Genomic DNA, 14,192 nt, shown 5'->3' with positions numbered 1-14,192 from the left:
AGAACGACACCATTCGACATGAAGACCTCTGGGAAATATTTTGAATGTGTTAGCGACTTCATTTATCTCGATATCCTTTTAACCAATGAAATATCAGATATAGTATGTAAGCTGGAAATAGAGCGTATTTTCCAAAGGAAAGAAGGAAGATTAGGGCTTAACGTCCTATCGATGATTAGCTCACCAGAGACAGACTAAAAGCTCTGACTGGGTAAGGATTGGACAGAAGACGAGTTGTGCCTTTTCACAGGGACCACCTCGACATTAGCCTTAAGACGGCTTAGAGAAACAGGGAAACCCTAACCCTGAATGGCCTGATGTGGATTTGCCCGTTCTTAAAAATTTCTAAATGGAAATAAAATTAGAAGTATACTACTCCTTTCCATAACCAACTGTTTCATATGTATCAGACGTTTGGACAGTGGTAGAAACGGATATAAACAATCTGGGAGCATTTGAAGGAAAACGCTTGTGAAAAATCTATGGACCTGTGAAAGAGGCAGATGGCTGGAGAATAAAATGCATCCATGAATTACAGCAACATATACAAGATAAACATGTGGTTAAATTTGTCAGAGAATACACTGGTAGAGGCAAATGGAAGAGACGGCACGCGACAAGATGCCCAAGGGAATATTGAAAGGAAACAGCATTCTACCAGTAGTTAATGCTGACCAAGAGCGAAATGGATGGACACTGTTGGGTGACGCTGCCAAGATGAAGCAGAAAAGTACAGAGCAAAGATGTATGGTAACAAGTGGTTGGAGATGCCAAGGCCCACTGAGAGCACTAATACCATACAAAAAGTTCTAAGAAGTCTTCAGAATAAGCAACAGTAGTTCAGTGTCATAATTTTTTAAAGCATCATTAGAGAACACGCCTGAAATATCGACTTCTGACGTAGTGCCGACTTTACTATGTATGAGTTTCAAATAAACCGTATATGCGTGCTACAATATGTCTTAGCAGCAGACATGTAATGAAATCACTGGACCTGTCCCTCCCTATGGTGGCCAGTTCTGAGAGGATATTTAAGTGTATCCTCACATGTCTGCAGTAAGCAAAGAATGACCTTCCTTAAGTAGATGGCTTCAGGCAGTGTTCCACCTCTTACAAAATACTCCTGCATGACTTTCTGGCGTAGGCTTAACAACTTTCTATGGCATCAGTGAAAAGTACTCAGATCTTTTTGGAACTGTGATGGGCAGAGAAGGGACAGCATACGTGAAATTGTAGTTTCTGAAGTCAAGAGCGACCACGCAGTAACTGCAAAGCTGGAAAGATCATGTTGAAGAATTTTTGGAAACTCTTCGGCAATAAAGTGGTCTGTTTTTGGCTTTACATAGTTAAACAATCCCTTAACAGGCATGACACGATTCTGCAACGTAATTAGTGTCATGGTGACTATCAGACTCCTGAAGTTTAGTACTGATCTATAAACGACTGTCGTACCTTTTTAGTTGTTTATTGAAATTAACTAGTTCCAACATGTATTCTCAAGAATATGGAACAGAAATAATAGAGAAAAATCTAATAATCAAGGAAGACTACGGAAAACACTGAAGTGACGTTAAAGAAATGGAATTCCACTCATTTCTCGAACTCTACAATTGAAACTTTCAATTATTAATCCTATGCTATGCTAGTTGGTCATAAACAATCAAGAAACAAAAACGGAAACGATACTGATGGAAAGTTTCAAGGGTAAATTCGCATTTTGATGATAACTTTCAAATTTTGTTAGGGGCAACAATGTTGACCAGGTACAGGGGTCCCGAAAAAAACACCTTCAATGCTTAGGATGTTGTGTGGGAAGGCACACTAATTAGTTTTCAAGAACGAGTCCATGTCTGGAAACGTACAGATTGGGCACTGGAGAGCATTGAAATCTAAGATGGGTGTGCGCTACACATCACGTCAAGAAACCCAACGTGAGTAGTACATCGCACTGTTTACATTACAAGCAGGCTTTGAACTGTGTACCTAATACATCACTGCAGGGCCTACAACGGCGGTGCCTAACCCCACGCACATGAGGCAAGACGTGTGGTTGTCTTTCAAGTATTTCAATCGCTCGGTGGACTAGGGCAGTAAGGTCCTCCACTGACATTACAGGTGTGCCACGTGCCATACTCTTCATACTACCCTACATGACACTTTTATGTGAAACTTGAGGTTGTTTGTTACAAAATGACACATCTACCGAGTCTGTAAGTTATCTCAACAAAAATTTCTATATCATTCCAAAGTTGTAAAGTTACTTTTGACTCACCCCGTAAATGTGAAATATATGTGGAATGTGCACAAATGGATGAAGCTGCAGGTAGAAATCTCCTACCAAATTTGGTAGACATATTACTTACTATCTGGAAAGAAATACTGTGGAGGGTGAGAACCACCAACCTCCTACTGGGTTGAAGGTGATAGAAGAGTGGAGGAGAGACAGACAGGGGAAAGGAGGAAACAGACACAGATAGGGAGAGGGGGGGATGGACAAAGAGAGAGAGAGAGAAAGAGTGAGGAGTGGATGGGGAGAGATGGGGAGGAGGAAGTGGACAGACAAAGGGAATACGAGGAGGTGGACAGACGGAGGGAATAGGAGGAGATGGCCAGAGAGAAGAGGGAGGAGCTGGTATTATAAAACCACACTTCTAAATGTTATGATTTGAAGCAATACGCATAACACAAAGATAGCCAAAGTGACAAACTGCTCGCTACGTGAAAACACTAGACAATACCAACCAAAGAATTTTAAAAAATCATGCCTCGTCCAGTTTGGTGTATAATTCTCTTTACTCTTTGTGTATAACCACCTTTGTTCTCCGTTTGGTTATCTTACAATTTACTTCAAAACAAGCTATTTCAAAATATATGGAGCGGTTAACGACACAAGACGTCGGTTCACCCAGAGTTAAGCTGGACTTGGCAATGAATAAAGTGTGATCTTCGTACCATACTGAAAAGAAAACAAAATTGGGTGTACTATGTATTAAAATCCATAAATATTTGTCCTGAAATATTAAAAAACACTTACGGCTCTTAAAAATGAACATGAACAGTCACCAGTGGAAGAAACTTCTTTTTTATGATGTTTGTGTTAGTCCGGACACTGACTGCTTATGCATCTGTTTTACGGCCATGACTATTTAGATGGGTCCAGGATGTATCATACCGTAGTATTGTAACCTATGTTTCTGTATATCTGACATTTTGTACGACTGTTTCAAGGAACAACTATGTTCACAGGTTTTTAAACTCCAGTTTTCTTATGCTCTTTGTTTTACGTCTTTGACTACCTCGCTGGGTCAATGAGATTTGTGCCATACTTCTTTTGATGTAACTTACATTTGTTTTCCTTTTTGGTGCTTTACGTATTACACTTTATTTGATGTCTTGTTACTTATTTAGTTAGTGTCGTCTGGGAGACCTAATATATATTAAGACAGTCGCCTTATTTGCATGCCAACAATTGGCAACAATTAGTCGCTGTTGCAACTTCGAAATCGGTTCCCCCAAGCCGATGATAAATAACTTTGTCGATCAAGCAGCATTTTCGCTGGCACTACGTTCTAAGAGCAATAAGCAATAATTTGCATGTCGAGCTGCATGCCAGTACGTATTAGACATCCATCCGCTGTTGCAGCTCTCAGATGCTCTTCTGCTGGATGGCGCATATCGATATAAGTTTCTTTAATTTACGTCTATGGTCACAATCTTTTTTGTTTAACAGATTACCGGTTTCGGTCTTTAATGACTATCATCAGATCTGTTTCATAAAATCAAAGTCCTAATGTACTGCAGCCATAGAGGCATCGTCAAATGTTAAATGCGGAATCAGTACCAGCATCGTCAAATACATATGAATAACATCACATGAGCATGGCTGCAGCACATTAGGACTTTGTTTTAATGAAACCGGTAATCTGTTAAACAAAAAAGATTGTGACGATAGACGTAAATTAAAGAAACTTGTTACATATACGGGTCACTGTGTTTTTTCGCGACGATGTCGCAGCTTGTGAAGCATATCGATATGACCACACCGTCTCCATGGGAACGAGTATCGTCTCATAACCGCCATCTTTGCTGCCACAGAATCTACGAGTTTGTGAGAAATCTGTTCTCACAACAGATTATGTTCGGTTATCTCTTTATATATATTTTTATCACAGACTGACGGAATGCTGTTTATAGGAGTTACTTTATATAATATAAGGCTCCTGTTTCTTTATCTGTTATTAGCTTTCGGGTGATCATTTTGTAAGAACTTGTAACTTGTAACAACCTTTTGACGTCCCGTATGCCTGACCAGCTATCGCTGATGTAATTCGGTGCGCAGTGGGCGGAGCATCGCGTATTTGAGCAACAGCTGTATTACTCTCTTTGGCAGTTAGCGCCGGTGGACTCTTAGCGCCTGCTCAGTTCACAACGACAGTCTGGCATAATGGGTATTAATCCTTTTTTTATTATTTGTTATTTATTATTTGTTACGTAAGTTGTATTTCATATATTACTATATCCCTCCAATTCTGTTGTATATACATATTTCAGTGTGCAGTCTGAAGATGACGTGAAACAGACCGAAACATGCAGCCTCATAAAAAAAGAAGTTTCTTACGCTTCTGTTCATGTCCATTTTTAAATAATATAAAAACCGCTATGCTCCAAGAGAAATGTTCTCCAAAATTACGTACGGCACTACTGATATACCTTACATAACTTGATGAGAGCTAAATTGAAGCCTTACTTGGATAAAGTCAACTCCTTTTAAATACAAAAAATATTTTAAAGTGATTTTTGTGCCCGAATGTGGGCTCTTTTCTTAAAAAAATGTTTCATCTTGCCTATGAAAAATGTAATAAAACGTCAATGAACTGTAAATTCGGATCAAAGATCACATAAATCAACCTCTGGCTGAAACAAATCGGAGGAATTGTATTTTCAAATGTTTTATAGGGAGTTATGAACGAGGAGCAAAGTATCTCTCGGCAAACTGTACTCTTTTCTATTGTCTCCATCGAACGGAACAGACGTTTTTATATAAGTCTCTCTTCAGTAGAATTAGTTTTGATTTGTAATTAAATATCTTAAAAACGGTTTTTATTTGTTTCATTTGAAAGGTACTCTCCGCAATTATTAAGTGGTATATGGTTTATAATTTTTTTTGTAACATCTGTTTCAGAACAGATAGCTGGAATTGCGAGTTTAGCAGGTCATGGTAAATAGAGGCAATGTACGGAATGCAATGCGCGTTTAGCCATTGATTTTATTCTGTTGTAATCAAACCGCGTCCCTGAGATTATCTGCGGATGATTTAATATTGCCTTGCGATCATTTTGAGCAAGCACAAATTACATATAATCTGACCATTGTCTCCGAACTGTGAATCTGCTGCTCTCGCTTCTGTCAGATACAGCCCCTACAGAACTGATGCTGGTGATAAATTACTACGTTTCGTAAATGGTAAAAACTTCAGGAGCCAATTTTATTTTGAAATCGATGTATTATTTTTAGATGCGTATCAGGTACAATAGAAGAAATGTGTGCCACCATCAACAATGACCGTTGCTCATTGGTACTTTGATTTTCACAAATTCTGCCGTTTTATTCAAATACCGGAGCCAACAACATGTCATTTTGGCGCCCAATTTGGGACGTCGGACATAAAATTTTGTATTTCTGAGGAGGAGATTAGTGTTTAACGTCCCGTCGACAACGAGGTCATTAGAGACGGAGTGCAAGCTCGGGTTAGGGAAGGACGGGGAAGGAAATCGGCCGTGCCTTTTCAAAGGAACCATCCCGGCATTTGCCCGAAAGGATTTAGGGAAATCACGGAAAACCTAAATCAGGATGATCGGAGACGGGATTGAACCATCGTCCTCCCGAATGCGAGTCCAGTGTGCTAACCACTGCGCTACCTCGTTCGGTTGTGTATTTCTGATGTATGTTGTGTTTGCATTTTCATGTACCCAATCTGCGGGAAGACAAAACTGATGTGAAGATACAGTTGTTGTTTGATGTTAGACAAACTCGTGTCTGAAAGGAAAATTTATTGTCTACTCGACAATGATTTCTGAAGAAAAAGTAAGCTTGCCTGCCTGAGCATGTTCGACAGCTTCTCATAATTCGGATATTTGGTGTACGGCTCATATTATACAGTTCACAAAAATCAATTTATTGCTTTGTAATAGTAAAATAATACAAAGCGTTATTAAAATTGAAGATATACAACATGGCCGCTAAAAGCATTGCATCGGTAAAATGCACTGCTAGCCATTCATAGTCTTGTCGTATTAGATTACGAAATACTGTTGCGGCGCCCAAACTTTTAAGCGTACCGTAGAATCAGCCATCAGCCTTCTTTCATTTTGCAAATAATATTGAAACTCATTGGTTGCTTATAATTATATGAGAAAATTCGGGAAACCGGAGAAAAAGGAGATGGATCACAACACACAAAAGCAAATTACAGTCGATGGCGATATTACACTCTAGCCAACTAAAGAAGCTGCATGTCCGGAAGAACAGATGCCATCTTCATATCGTTTAAGGCTAACTGGCTGATGACCTTCTTCAGTGCGGATGCACACGATTCGCCTTGAACTCTTACGGGAGTCGGTGGATTGTCTGCCACAAGTAATGGGTATGGTATTATGGCAGGGGCACTACGAATGTAGTGTGTGGACTGTAAGATGAGTATGTGGATCTCACGGGGAGCGTGCCGGCGATAAATCCCTACAGTCGCACTATCCTCTGTGTCCTCCGTGGCTCGTATGGATAGAGCGTCTGCCTTGTAAGCAGGAGATCCCGGGTTCGAGTCCCGGTCGGGGCACACGTTTACAACTGTCCCCGTTGATGTATATCAACGCTGTCAGCAGCTCATGGGATTGATTTAATTGTAATTTCAAGTTGTAATGTCTGCAAACATGGTCCCTTGACTGGAATACAAATGAGGAGCTGAAATCCGTAAGGGCCTAACCCACACCGCCATCGATCCCACATTTAAGTGAATATCAGAGAAAGCAGTGATACATACGTCTTTTCGTGAATTTTCATTCATAAAATGTGGGCCTACAGCACAGATAAACCTGATTCACCATAAGATTAACAGATGTCAGAAGTAGGAATAAGTGTTACAATCTCACAATCGACAATGATGTACTTCAGACCCTTATGATTCTCATCGCCTCAAATGGATTACTGTATGATAGAAATTCATAACTTAATATTCTAGAATTCATCGAGAAACTCACAACTTTAACATATACTGGCGTCCGATCTAATTTTACTATATAGCGAGTGAATTAGCGTATCTGAGGAATGTGCTATCGTCTAACAGGATTTGTGCCGAGCGAACGGGGATAAAACTCGGTTGCAGTGTGCTACCATCTGGTGGCACTGACGCAAACTTCTAGTTGAGTGGCAAGTGCATATCGTGAACGGTGCGCGTCTTTTATCAAATCCGTATGAATTTGGCCCCTAAGGCAATTACGTCACGGGAGTTGCGCATGCTCAAAAGCTTCTTAAAACGTGCACAACTGAAGGTGTACTCGCGATCCTGATGCCAAGTTTTAGGGAGTCTAGAGGAGCAGTAGCGCGATAGATTTAAGTGCCGCGTCTCTCACATTGCAGCATCATTGTTACGTTTAACAGCATTCAAAGAAAAATAACCAATAAATCCTCAAAGGTGTCGAAAGTTAGGGTGTTCACGTGGTCTTGTGTTCTTACATAGCAACCGCCACTGGCTACAAACGTATGTTTGCCTTGGTACGACTCCGTCATTTGTCTGAAGCCATTAATGGGGATCACTGCAAAACTAAACCAGGACAGCAGGAAATGCCTCTGAACACTTGGGCACCTGTTTGGTCCAACTGGACGACACACAGTCATACTGATGGGAGGGGCACCCGCACACACACACACACACACACACACACACACACACACACAGTTGGCGAGACAGGCAGCTTCACTCCACAACGCTGGTGACGCTGCTCACCGCAGCAGTCGCTCGTGGAACTGGACGCAGTAGGCGAGGGCGGCCTCCATGGTGGGCACCTCCGGCTGGCGAGCGCCGCGGCGGCCCACGGCCAGCCTCCCGGAGCAGCGCACCATGTCCGACAGCACGGCGAACTGGCCCGACGACAGGTGGATCATGGTCGCCATCAGCATGTCTGTCGTCTGAAAGCCACACGACGATCCTCTCCATCTGGCTGCACTATGGTACTGGTTTATTTAAGCATTCACTACTACTCGTCTGAACATTCTACACCAGTGGTGTAGAATGCTCAGGAGCCGTTACAGACATTGCGGACCGGCATCTCTGGGCGGGTATGTAGCAGTCTTATTATTAACTGGTAACCTACAGAAATTCATATTTTATAAGCCCCCTATACACTAGCTATGGTAGGGGTGTGGTAAGTTAGATGCCGGTCCCCAAGTATTGATGGTTAAACTCGGCACAATTCGGAACACTTCGCGTCGACCGTTCAATATTTCAGATTGCTGCCACATTCAGCGGCCCCGAAGTTGTGACTCTATAATCGCCTGAAGAGGTGTTGTTGGCTTGTCTGTATGAACGACTAATTAATTTCTTCATTTGTGTGCACATAGTGTCCGTACTTGCTTTATAATTCTTGAGGGTCTTTTTGCCGGCCGCGGTGGCCGTGCGGTTCTAGGCGCTTCATTCGGGAACCGCGGGACTGCTGCGGTCGCAGGTTCTAAGTTCTAGGGGACTCATGACCTAAGATGTTAAGTCCCATAGTGCTCAGAGCCATTTGAACCATTTGAGGGTCTTTTTGTTCTGTCATTGCAAGTACAAAAATGCGAGATTGTTTTTTCACAAGACGCGTTTCGCTTTCCTGAGGTAAAGCATCGTCAGTGGTGGTGATTTTCGGTTGATTTCTCGCTTACTTCGGGAAATGCCGTTTGCTATCACGTCGTTGTTTTTCTGCGCTAGACACTGATAATTTCGGTCTAAATTTTAGTTGTTCTGCAGCACTATGCATTATGATGTTTTTCGCAACACACTTTTATGCGCACCACTGTATTCTGTTCGTTTTTATACATCTAAGTATGTGTTGTGGTTTGTGTTTTGTATTGTTGCCGGCATAACCTTTCCCCTACTTTGCCTAGAACTTCTTTATTAGATTACTGTATGTGTGTAATTTTATTTAATTGTGTTACTGTGGGCCGGCCACTGTGGCCGAGCGGTTCTAGACGCTTCAGTCTGGAACCGCGCGACCGCTGCGATCGCAGGTTCGAATCCTGCCTCGGGCATGGATGTGTGTGATGTCCTTAGGTTAATTAGGTTTAACTAGTTCTAAGTTCTAGGGGACTGATGATCTCAGATGTTAAGTTCCATAGTGCTCAGAGCCATTTGAACAATTTTTTTTTTGTGTTACTGTGTATTTATGTACTGTGTAAGAGTAGCGAAGGAATAGCGATGGATGGATTTCTTTTTATTGTTTTTTTAGGGGAGGGACAAGCCATGATGAGTAAGCATACGTGTCTTTCGAACAATGATTGTTATGCTCATTAAAGACCACAACAAAAGCACAGCACCTTCCTAACCGGAAGAAAACATGTGCGGTAATAGCTTTAAGTGTGAAAGGAAAGTTTAAACGAAAGGGGAAAACGTTTGGACTTAAGCAGTGTGCAAAACTGGTTTCATTTCGTAAAATCTGAACATGAATTTTATAAACAGAAAAAACATTTACACGAAGTACGAAATATGTGCCAAAATGAAACTCGTAAAAGTGTGAAAGAAAAACTATTCGAGAAGTTTTGAACTTTTTGTGGGAGTCGCTGCACTATTACTGAGAGAGATCTACTACAGTGGGCTCTCTGAATTGCAAGTGCGATGAACATTACTGATTTCCAGGGTTCTTCGACCTGGATTCAGGAAATTATACGGAAAAGAAGGTTTCAAAATTGCGAAGTTTACCTCAGGTAAACGTGTTGAGGAGATGCCATTAAGAAGTAATACTATAGAAAAATTCATAGTTCACGTGAGACGAGGCTTCTTGTTATCCCCTAAAAGATCCGTATAATGCTAGTCATACGGGTTTCGTGCACACCGTAACTTGTCATTCGAGAAAAAAAAGAGACGCTTGTGCGGTCGATGAACTTTATGACACATTCGCATACAACAACGCCAGCGATAAGTATCAGTGGATTAATGTTTCCACAATTTTATCTCTGTATTCACGAACATAAAGGAAAATTAGGACAAAAGATTAAAAAAAAGATTGCTACTTGCAAAAGTTTTTAATCGACGTCACAAGATCTTGGAAAAATACGAGACAATAATTTTCAGTGTTTCATCCGAATCGTCTTGGAAATTTGTGGTAAGTTCTTATGGGACCAAACTACTGAGGTCATCGGTCCCTAAGCTTAGACGCTACTCAATCTAACTGAAACTAACTTACGCTAAGGATAACACACACACCCTTGCCCGAGGGAGGACTCGAACCTCCTACGGGGGGAGCCACGCGGACCGTGACAAGGCGCCCGAGACCGCACGGCTACCCCGCACAGCGAATCCTTCTCTTAGCATTTGCAGAGAAAAATTCATTAGTTCTATTGAACTCTTGGACTGAACATAACGACACCTCTGCCATTAACTAGGTCGACGGAATGACTGTTAATACAGTTCGAATTTCACTCGGAACTAATAGCGTGATTCAACCTCTCGATAAAAATATTTTTCAACAGTGTAAAGCATTTTTCAGATAACTGTCGGATAATATAATTTCCGATAGCTCTTTGTCATTTCAGGGTTATCAGTTGAACATTAATGTTAAACTCCAGGCGTCTCTGCATTGTCTGTTTGCATCACCAGATTTTACGAATTTGATCAAGTATTCTTGGCACGCAGCACAATAGGTGTAGAATTACGGCCAGGACCATTTCTTACTCCATTCCTGTTCTGTATAAATAAAACTAGAAATCACTATGAAATGTCTGAATGCAAATTATAATAAGAACTGTGCCATAAGAATTGTTATAAAATATTTAATGTCATCAAATTAAAGTCCCGATTGATGGACGTCGCCTGCCATGATTTTATTTCCTCTGTTAGCCACTCATGTAAAAATAACATCTCCAACAGTTTAGCTGACGATGTGAACTGCAACCTATTCAAAAATTAATGAAGTGGGAAGCTTTTGCTAAGGTTTAAGTGGTTAAAATTAACCTGTGTGCGCTTCGGATTGTTTACTACGCTGCGCGGTACGTGGTCCTGTCGTGGCTACCTCTGCTTTTTCGACGCTTCGAGCGCTAGGCAGGAAGGGCTGTACAGATAGCTGCTGTAGCAAACTTAAACATTTAGAAAAAATACTTGCAGCGCGCCTTAGTCGCCAAAATTTTGACAGTGCTTTTCCTTCGGTGTGGATTGGATCATTCCCCTATGAGTTTTGGTAGACAGAAATACTACGTACACTGCCTGATAAAAAATTTGCGGGCAGCCCTATGTAATGCGAAATTGACCACTAGATGTCACGAGAGGCGGACCGCACCAGTATAACAGGAAGTGTGGAGTACTGTTAGTCGCCCCTCTAACGTCTGTCCGTAACTACCGCCGTGCCGACTGGGATGCCTACCGGAAATACATCGCCTTACAGGTCGAAAGCCACCCCCTCACCTTTCACCATCATGCTGACATCATCCATGCCTCTTCCTTCCTTCAGAAGACCATCACTGACGCTGTGGGGGCCCATGTCATTACCAAACTCATCCACCCTCACTGCCCTACGCTTCCTCCACAGGTCGTCCTCTTTCTGCGTGAATCCCACAGGCTCTACCGCTCCTTCCGTGACCGGGATACACTCATTCGCCACCGGAAATTACAGCGACACATCTGGAACCTCCTTACAGCAAAGAAACGCCAGGATTGGTGCCAGACATGCACACACCTCAACTCCATCCTCCCTGTCAACTCCTCCACGTACTGATCAGCCTTCCAGCGCCTTACTAGTAGCCATCCCACCCCGCATTACCCTATCCTCCATGACGAGCGACCTTTTCCTGACAATCTCAGTAAGGCTAACCATTTTGCTTCCCACCTCTCTGAGGTCTTCTCCATTCCTGACGATCCCCATTTGGATTATTTCCTCTTCCCCGCCGTCCTTGACCGCACTGATTCCTCTGTTCCACCACTCGCCCCTAGCTTCCAGTACTTGGATCAGTTACCCCTCTCAGACATCAACACTCCCATCACTGCACCCAACATCACACTCGTCCTCTGCTCCAAACGCAATACCGCCCCTGGTCATGATGGCGTCACCTACTGCCATCTCAACGAATCCCCCCCATCCTTCTTGGCTGTCCTTGCTACCCTGTACAATGTCCTCCTCTTCACTGGATTTTATCCTGACCTGTGGAAGACTTCCTGTGTCCTACTGTTCCCTAAATCCAACAAACCCCCTCTGATACCTCTTCCTATCATCCTATCTGCCTCATCTCTGTGTTCAGTAAGGTCTTCGAGACCATCCCCTCTCACCGTATTCACCGCCACTTTAACCAGCACCACCTCCTTCCCCTTACCCAGTGTGGCTTCCAGCCGACGACCTGCTCCTTAACCTTACCAATCTTCTTTCCCTCCAACTTAACTCCCGTCACTTCACCATCTTTGTTTCCCTTGACCTCTAGAAGACCTACGACCGTGTCTGGCATCCCAGGCCCCTCTTCAAACTCCAGACCAATGCTCTCCCTAGCAACTTCCTCTGTCTCGTTGCTTCTTTCCCGTCGCCCATCCTATGTGACTATCCACAATTCCCATACTTTCTATCCCTCTGCAGGCATGCCCCAAGGCTCTGTCCTTTCCCCTCTCCTCTATCTCCTGTAAACTGCTGATATGCCCAAACCTCCACTGCCTGTTCATCTCCCCCAATTTGCTGATGACACTGCCTTTTTAGCCCTTTATCCTACCCTTTAATGGTCCCAACGTACTCTCCAAACCCACACTGACCAATTCATCGCTTGGTGCAACCAGTTGTTCCTCCGTATCAACCCTTCCAAGACCCAGGCGATCATCATAGGCCGCACCACCCGCTCTTTCCATCTCCATGATTTCTGCCTCACCATTTATGGCCATCCTATCCACTTCACTCCTCCCCTCAAATACCTTGGCCTCACCCTCGACCGCCACCTCACCTGGACTCCCCATCGACTTACCATCCAACACAAAGGTCACAACAGACTTTGCCTCCTGAAACTCCTGTCCGGCCGCACAAGGGGTCTGCAACCTGTCACCATCCTTCACACCTACAAATCCTTGATCCGCCCCACACTTTGTCATGTGTTGCTTGGATTTCTGACCCTCCCAGGTTCTATAAATCCTTCCAAATCCTTGAACGCCATGCATTCCGCCTCGTCTTCCGCATCTGCCTTCTGGCCCCCACGTGCATCCTCTATGACCTTATCCCCTTCCCCCACCTTCTCCTATTCCTTGAACACATCCGCTCCCTATATATTGTCCACTGCCTTGATCGCCCTTACCTCCTGGTGTCTCCCTTCCTCTCCATGCCCAGCCCATTGCCGCACCTTTTCCATTGTGTCCCACCCTCTCTCCATCTCCACACCCTCCATCTCCAAACCCTCCATCTCCACACCCTCCACCTCCTTTCCCAACGCAACTTCCACCATCTACCCCTTCCAGATGATGAGCTTCGACCTGACATCTACCTTTCCTACCAACTCTAACCCCACCTTCCTCCTGCCTCCTCCTCAGGGCTCCCTCTCCTCCCCCTCCGTTCTCCTGAGCAGCTTTCCCGTCCTACTCTCCCTCTCCTGTGCTCCCCTTCAGTGTCTCTGCACTCCCTCCTGCCTTGTCTTCCCTCTTCATCTCCTGTCCCACCTGTCTCCTGCCTCTTGGTGTACCCGCTGATGCCCCTACTCTTTTTATCCCGCCCCCTCCCCTGCTGCACCTTGCTCTCCCCTCCTTTTCCATCCTCTCAGGCCTCTCCCTCAGCAGGTCCGACCTGGCAGTTTTATTCTTCGTCGCGTGTGCATCAAGTGGGTCTAAAGTGTGTTGTTCTGGAGTGTTTTTCATACTGTGGCCAACTTTTAACCTGTGCATGTGACTACAGTGTCTTTTTGTGTGTTCTACGAATCGTCAACTGTCTTTTTTAACTTTATGTCAACTTTTTTAATTGTCCCCCTATGAACGTACCCATGTCAGTTTATTTTTA

This window comes from Schistocerca piceifrons, chromosome 2, assembly GCF_021461385.2.
Source record: "Schistocerca piceifrons isolate TAMUIC-IGC-003096 chromosome 2, iqSchPice1.1, whole genome shotgun sequence".
In the NCBI taxonomy this organism is placed as follows: domain Eukaryota; kingdom Metazoa; phylum Arthropoda; class Insecta; order Orthoptera; family Acrididae; genus Schistocerca; species Schistocerca piceifrons.
The sequence above is the reverse complement of the archived record's forward strand: the minus strand, read 5'-3'. Positions refer to the sequence as shown.